Source organism: Lepeophtheirus salmonis, chromosome 4, assembly GCF_016086655.4.
Source record: "Lepeophtheirus salmonis chromosome 4, UVic_Lsal_1.4, whole genome shotgun sequence".
In the NCBI taxonomy this organism is placed as follows: Eukaryota; Metazoa; Arthropoda; class Copepoda; order Siphonostomatoida; family Caligidae; genus Lepeophtheirus; species Lepeophtheirus salmonis.
Window position 1 is genome coordinate 19,568,853 of NC_052134.2, and position 8,930 is coordinate 19,577,782.

Sequence of the window (8,930 nt, forward strand, 5' to 3'; positions counted from 1 at the left end):
TCATTAATGTTCTTGAAGTTTTCAATTACCATAATAGGTTTCCTGCCACTACCATGCTTCTTTTTACATGTTCCTATCTTCTTCCAAATTATTTTTTGGATTATAAACAATCTTCCTGGCAACTCCAATTCACTCCGAAAACTCAGTTTGTCTTTGACTCGCATAAATTAAAGTTCTGACATTCAATCTTGCGTCCTACTCGGATGTCATTCTTACTTTGACAAAAAAATAATAGATTTTTGCTGATAGCTGATACTATTTAGCACTGGGATTTATTAAATTAGTCACTTACAATAACAGGTTTTAAAGTGTAAAGTATGTTTAATATTTGTAGTAAAGATATGAGTTAAATATTGTTAATTTATTTAAGTATTCAATGAGATATTTGAAAAGTTATAAGAAGTTTAATCTTGGAGGCTATTTGATACACAAAAATTTCTGAGAAAATGATTATTTTTTTCAGTCAAAATATATTAAGAAAGTTATCTTATAAATATTGAGATATTCCTCCTTCTTTTTTTTTCTTCGTGTTTGTTAGAGTTGGTTCCATGTTAAAATTCTCATGTTTGAAATTTTGATGACCGAAGTAAAGTCAAGTTGAGTAAAGCAATTATACTCATATTTTACTTCGAGTTTCTAAAATTTTATCTAAATTTATCATTTTATCTTTTCATAAACTATTTTCCCAGCAGACTAGGCTGGGCTGTACTTTTCATTTTTTCGAAAATAAAAAACTGATAGCTTTTTCATTTTGTTTTTCACGTAGATTCCAAAAATGTAACTTTCAAAAAGATAGGAAAATCCTAAGCTATATCAATTTCACTTTGAAAATTAGAAAAAAATGTGGTTTTTTTTTTAATGTTTTCCAGTACTGGCTTTCTTTATGTAGTTTATAGATATTCATAGTAAGGTAATGTGTATTTATTGTCCTTGATGTGAAAAGGTTCAAATTTGAAGAGACTTTAATCGTAACTTATCATTAAATAAAATAAGCTTACGATTTTATTATATTTGGTCCAGATATATAAGTCATAATTGAACCAAATGGGTGGTTTAAGTCAATTTTTAAATATTTTATAAATCCATAGCCAAAACTTATTTGAAAATAATTTACAGAGACTTTATATTAGTTGACGCACATGATAGTAGAATCATGAATTATTATCTTTTAAAGTTACCGTAAATCATTGACAAAAATAAGATTATAAGAGCACAGGCGAAGTTAATGAAAGAAATGATAAACGAGTTTGAGAATAGGTGTAGAGAAGAGGAAACAATCTCCTATATCATCTTTGATGGAAGAATCGAATTGACTAAGGAGGTGATGGAAGCAATCTGTAGTGAACAGTCATTTATGGGTAGTAATTACTTGTTCCACTATATACCAGAGAAAGCAAACAAGATAGAATCACAGCCTGCACAAATTGCAAAGTTTATGTTTGAATGGTTAAAGGAGAGGGTTTCGTATAGAACAGTCGTGATCATTGGAGGGGAATCAACAAATGTTAACATAAATAAATAAATACTGGAGTTATGCGAAAACTGGTCTGGTAAGTTTGTTGTCATCATACTTATGAACTTTCCTTACGCCATCTAATTTTTGTGCTTGATAGCCCAACTCTCTCTAATAATATATTATATGGACCAATAGAAAAGCTAATAGACTCGTTTACTGGGTTGGATATCAATCCAAACTTTCACCAAATCTCTATTGACTCCCCATTATTTAAAATATGTGATGAGGTTATTTAAGATTTGTCTAGAGATCAACACTATCTATACAATAGTTTATTCTATCAGAGAAGAAGTGTCTCTTGAAAGGATTAATTTCTGGGAAATCGGATCTATTTACAAGAGTAAGTCTGGCTTAAAACTGCAAACAGACTTACAAGACTCAAGATAGAAAGCCAACACTGGAAAAATATAGAAAGAAGTACATTAGTTTTGATCGTTTGAGTACTCGAAGAATTTCGTTGGGAGATTTTTTTTTTTCTTCACTATGACAAATATGGAATATATATTCATGAGAAAAGGAACTTAAATGAAACTTTTGAAATTCAACAAAATAACTTTAAAAATCAAACTTCTGAATCTCTTTACAAATAGAGAATTTCGTTAAAAAAATAATTTTCATATGTTCATAGAGTTCAAAAATGCAATTAAAAGACTGAAACTTTACAAACATTACTTACTCATTAAAATTTAACAGAAAATTGAATAAAGATCTTACTCTAATAATTGAAAACCGGAAAATTTAGAGGGAGTTGATCTTTTTTGATGACCATTTATACGACCATAAAACTGTACTTTTTAAACAGAAAATGTTATATAACTACTGTTTTAAGCATTAAAAAGCTCTAATGATGTCAAGATATGTAAGCTTCTTCTTATTACTTTGAAAATAGATATAAAAAATACACATTCTTTCGTGAAATATAATTTTCAGGGAAGGTTTTTTTTTTTGGCCATAATTTTTTTTCTAGAGTGCTTAAAAGATACCCTTGGAATATAACTTTCTAGTTTTCATGAATTAACTAAAATTATTTTGTTGCACATATGCTTCATAGCCAAAAAAAAACGCCTTTTTATTTGTTATTCAACAAAAATGTGTCGCATTGTAACTTTTTTTTACATTTAAAACAAGGCTATTGCTAACAGTAAACATATATTAGCATGATTTTGCATAAGCAATTACGCTAAATAGATAATTATCATTAAGAAATTAGAAAAAAAATTCCTAATTATTCTTTTAATAATGATATATCTTCTATGAAACGTTTTACACAAGAAAAATATTTTAAAACCAAAAAAATTAATAATATTAAGCAATTAAGACAGCGATTCTCAATATTTTTATCTCTGCGGAGTAGAGTGGAAATTTTTTTCCATTCTTACACCTGGAGCATATGTAACGACACATCCGCCCCAAGGTCATGGAAACTCAAATTTAGTACAGCAACCGGTGCATATAGATTGAAAATAAGATCCTCTCTGAAATGAAAAATCTACATATACAATGTCATTTGACGACAGTTCGTGATTACTGTGAAAATCACAAACTTCTAAAAAAAAACATCGTAAAAACGACCAGTGGTAATAATTATTTCAATAAAAAATTTAATGTCTTTCTTGTTCCTTTGCAAATCTCGAATAAAGCCCCATATATTAATCCTCACGCTTTCTGGGGCATCACATCTCGTTATAAGATGTACAGGAGATTCTGGTTCTTCTACACACAACCTGCATGAGTCATCCTATACCCAGCTCATCCTCTTTAGATGCTTCTTTAAGGGAATATGACCAATCACAAAACATAAAAACTTTTTAATTGATGTTCTTCTCTCTTTATATATTTTTCACCCTTACAAAGACGAGGAAAAAAGTACTTTGTTTGTCGACAACTTGGATCACCACGCCACTAGTTCAACTAGACATAATTTTTTTTTTCTTATTTCAGTTTTTACTGTGACCAGTGGGACTTCAAATGTAGATTTTTTAATCATTTCACATCCCATTTTAGCTAGTACATCGACATATTCATTGCCGTATTACTGTTATGGCCCTTTACCCATGACATATTGACAGAACCTTTCTTGCTGTCTAGTAAAGGTTCCTCTTTTTTTTACAGACAATCTATGGTAGCCATATTATCTGAATGAAAAACCACTGGACAACCTGAATATTTTCCCATCCCAACAAGAGCTGGCAATGCTTGAAAAGTTCCTTCCAACTTCGCCTGAAACACTGTGTTATACCAGTTTAAATTTACATAGCCGTCAAGGATAGATTCTTCCCACACGAAATGCACCATCCATACACAACCTTATCTTCAATTTTTGATCCATCAGTGAACACATTTACACATCGAGGATTTGCAGATATCCTTCCTTCATAGTCCCAAAAGAAGGACAGTTATAATGTTGATTATTTATGTTTTCTAAGGATGCAGCAAATTTATGGAATATTTTATCTAAATCTTGTTGGAGAAGGGTTGTCCTCCTTTTTCTTGACTGTGCAATCCATGTGATTTGACCATCATCTTTAATGTAACCGTAACGGGTGGCCCATCTAGTGGTTGCATTTTGAATTACCACTTTTTTGACGTCTGACAGCTGTAGTAACATTCTCATTGTGTCTAATATTTTGTAAAAGGTATCCGGTTTACGAAATGGTTAAGTTTACGCTCGAAGAAAATTACTACTTCACTTAATCTATTTGCAAGTTTTCTGGTAAGGCCTCATCTCACCCCAACTTTAACTTCCAAGTATCCTGAAATATAGCTCTTGCCAGAAAAGATATTAGAGAAAATTCTCCGTGAGGATCAAAACATTTAGCTGAATCAGACAAAGCAATACGTTTTGTAGGATAAGTATTTGCTTTCAATAAATTCACGCAAATATATATACAACCACCCTTGGGGTCCCATATATAAACTAACGCCAATGTTTTTTTACTAACAAGCTCCTTTTTCTCATTATTCAATAACTTTTTATTTAAACTCTTAACAAAAGAAGGAACGTGAGTACACCATTTTCTTAATTTTAAGTTCCCCTTTCAATTAATCTTGTTCAACTCATGAACCAAACATTCAGCAGCATCCTCAGAGTAAGCTCTTGACTCAAGATTATCAACATACATATCGTTATTTATAACGTAAAGAATTTACTTGAAGAAACCAAGCCTTCGGGATTTCCATTGAACGCAGGAATGTGCAGCGCTAAAACTACCCAAAAACTTGTTTCTTATGTCTACATTCAATAATGTTATTAAAAGTACCTCTCTAAAATAACCTGAAAGTATTTTTCTTGATATTCTGGAACAAACATATGATTATACATTTGTTTCAATGTCTGTAACAATTGTAATTGGATAAAAAAAAGAAGTTCATGTTGAATGTTTGGACCTACATTCAAATAATCGTTCAAAGATTTACAATAAGCAGATTTAGCTGACGCATTAAATACTATTCTAAGTTTGGTTGTACCTGAGGATTATTTTAGTACTCCATGATGAGGAAGATAACATGAATCCTGTCGAGTATCAATTTTAATTGGAGATACCTTCTTGACCATTATAAAATCATTGATAAAATTATCTTCCATTGCCTTTATACACATCCTCCGATAATTAGGATCTTTACGAAACTTAACTTCCAACTGTTTAAATTTCTTTAAGGCTATATCACGAGTCAAAAATAAATTCAACGGAGACTGAATTGTTGGAAGTGGTGCCTCAATGAAACCTTTCATGTTGATATTGACTTGATCATCAAAAAATTTCTGGGCTTCAGACTCTGATTTCGATATATGCGTTTTAATCGATCCACAAACACTCTCCATTTTCGAATAATCGGAAATGTCTTGTATTTTGTCTACTAATACATTATGGAGAACCTTATTTTCCTTCAAATTTTATCACTGAGCAACCCCCCTTTACCCAACCCAACCTATAATGTTTTTCGAATGGGTCATCAATATTTCCAAGTTTGATCGGAATGTTACCTAAGAACATAGGGAGCATATCCATGCCAATCAAAATGTCAGAACTAGCAGGAAAGCCTAATTGAGATTGAGTGTGTTATAAATAGTAGACCCTAAGTGCCTTTATCATCCAAGTCGGGTAATTAGTTTTGTCCCCTTCAATGCTAATATCAGAATTCAATATTATTCCAGATAGTTTTGGTCAAGAAGTCTATCATCCTAATAATGGATGTAGAAAAATTAAAACGTTACTCCAATCTATTCAGAAACAATGGATGAGAAAGTATATTCAAGATCAGCAGAGGAGGGCGAAGTGGAGAAATCCCCAAAGAAATCTTCGTGTAGATGATATAGTAGTAGTAGTAGTAGCAGAAGATTAGGGCAACCAGAGTGGCCTTTAGGAATAGTTATTAGTGTTAAGTTGATTAAGGATAGGATTGTTAGAAGCATTCTTATCCGAGTCTCTAATGGTCGAACATTTACAAGACCAGTTTGCAAGGTCACATTGGTTATGCCTTACGAATTAGTATTGATTTAATGAATTGATATGTATATTATAATTAAATAATTCATATCTGGAAGTGTTACTTATTATTATGTTATTCTCTTCTATGTACCCTCACATATATATTTGTATTTTCTCGTTGATTTGTATTTTTTTTAATCGTCTTATTATAAAAAGTAGAGTTATTGTGTTCTTGTATTAGAAGAAATAAAGACACTTAGTTTCCGCGTATAATTAAATATATAAGTGTTTAATTACTTTGTCCCATATTCTTGGGTAGTGCTTGCTTTATGTGGAAGCAATGGATAATTTTGAGCTTTTTTGAAAAATGCATACCATAAGAGAGCTAAATTTTTGAAACTTTCAATTTCAAATTATTTTAAAATAAAGATATATGAATAATATACTGAATGGAATAGTTAAGAAATGATATAAAATTTTGATAAAGTAATTATTAGAAATGTTCACCGTTTTATCATGTAATTAAGAACGTTTAATATTTTTATCCAATTCCTAACCTCTTCCTAAAAATGTTGTTCACTAATGCAAGGTTAAAAATCTACATCGTTTTATCAAATTATGTGTTGTTAAGTCAAAAACCTTTCGGCAATTTGATGTAGAAAAAAATACGTGAAAATCATGGTTAACCCCATTTAGAGGAATTTTATTTCTTTAAAATAAATGTAAAAAAAAACAACTATTATGACGTGTCAAGCCTGCAGGCTCAGCTATAGTATATAATATACTTTTAAATATATTTTTAATTTTATATAGTTTTGACCTTCACTGACTACTTTAAGTAGATAGACAACTCATCAAGAGTATATTTTCATATCCGTAATATGGAATCCCCTTTATAACTACTTTGGGCTTAGAAGTACATATTTGTTATTTCAACCTTTATTGTTATTTTTGATAGGGGACAACTTGATTAAGAAAACAAAGAATTTCAATCATGATGATTATAAAGATCTCATAAACTAGTATAAAACCATTGACCTATCCCCAAAAAACTTCTACAACACACATAACTGGTGTCATTATTATTGTTATCATGTCAGAGACATAAGGCCTGCTCCATCTTGGTTATATCTGGCTAGGAGTACATAATGTCTTGATTTATTCATTCTTTTAAAGAGTAAATACTATATAATTTGTGATATCCACAATATATATATATGTTAATATATACGTTCAAATTTTGAGAGGTGTGGTATCAATTGTAATATACTATTATATATAGAGAGAGGATTTAAAATAGTGTTGTTTTTGTTAACGTTCTATACAAATTGAAAATTAAAATAAAAATATACGTGTTAATTTTGAAGTTGTAATTCTTTTTCGTTTATTTCAGTGAACATCACTTATTTTTCCATTGAAATGAATAATCGAGGAAAAACCTTCTATTTTTTTTCTTATAATACTTATTTGTTTCAAGTTGCTCCAACGAGTGCGTATAAACATTCTCCCTGCTACTATTTTACTTTAAACCGATCGTGGATACTTTGCTGAATAGACACTTTGTCGAATGGACATTTTGCCTAAAAAAATAATATATATATATATATAAGATGGTGATTCATTTTCCAAAATTATGTATTTATGATTCCCATTTGTGTGACTCCAATTTCAAAAAATAAAATGTCTAATTATTTGTTACGAATTGCAATCATTAACTATTCATAAATTAATAATCAATTGATTCATTGGACGACAAAACTTACACTGTATGACAAAGTGATGATTCGACAAACTGTCCATTCATCAAAGTGTATGTTCAATCAATGCTGAGAGGCTAATGACCACTTTACAAGCTTCATAAAATGTTTTGTATGTTCCCTCAACCCCGTTCAGGAGTTTTTGTCAAGAGGGAATTTTTCCAATCCTCTCACCCATTCCATTCCTGATAGTTTCCATTATCTATAACTTATAATATGAATTTTTAGTTCCTTTTTCTTAATTGATAATGTTTACAAGTATATTTTAAGTTGCAATTTGTATATCATACAGACATATATTTATAGTTAAGTAACGGTCTTCTTCTTTTTCTTTTTTTTTAGTCGGGTCCTCCATATTAATATAAATATAAATAAAAAGTAATATAAATATAATAATAAAGTCAATGGAAATTACGTACAGATACATAAAAAAACATTGTAGTTTAAATTTAGTGCCCCTGAGTTGAACCATATCTACCATAAATATACATACGGAAAAAATTTACTAAAATATCAAAATTATGTACAATACTTGAAATTAAAACGATAAAATATGATACTATGACAAGTTTTTCCTAAAATTCTTGATTATTCTGTTAAAAACTCTTCTTTTGTTGGATCCCATAGATGGAATAAACTTGATCACTTCTGATGCTGATCCGTTCCTATGTATCAGTTTAGCAGAGTAAATTCAAACACTTTGGTTTCAGGTGAAGTTCCTTTTTTCCCTTCGTGAAAGTCCAAACACCAAAATCGCTTTCTGAAACTTTTCATCTCCACCCCTCAAACCTTTTTCATTTAATTTTACATATTGTTTTAGAATGGTTAAAAACCGGCAATCTACAAAAGCATGAACTGGGTCATACGTTCTTTTAATTTTAATTATATTTTGTAATATTAAAACTAAAAATATATTACATTAGATAGCAGTTTCTTTCAGAAGATACAGTAAAAATTTGCATAATAATTGTTTAATTTCATAGATTATTGTCCAAAAAAAAAAAAGACAGTACTTCTTGTCAATTTTTCTGCAAGGTATTGGATAAATACTGATTTTGTGGGGTAATAATAATTTTTTGGAGAAGTTGTAATGATCAATTGCAATATTCCCTAGATTTTTTATGAATTTTATGATTTAATAAATAAACATATCATAGCATGCATGTCTGTTAGTTAGGACATGCCCCAAAAGGTATTTTTGAGTGTAAATTGTTCCTATCTATAATA

General features: G+C 29.9%; 1 long non-coding RNA gene across 1 annotated transcript; it reads right to left on the reverse strand.

The window, feature by feature from the left end:
- Positions 1 to 7,301: 7,301 nt before the first annotated feature.
- Positions 7,302 to 8,079, reverse strand: LOC121116747 (uncharacterized). The gene is made up of 2 exons (XR_005863934.2): positions 7,710 to 8,079; positions 7,302 to 7,526 (listed from the first exon to the last, which is right to left on the reverse strand). It is a non-coding gene; the product is annotated as an uncharacterized lncRNA (long non-coding RNA).
- Between the last annotated feature and the right edge of the window lie 851 nt (positions 8,080 to 8,930).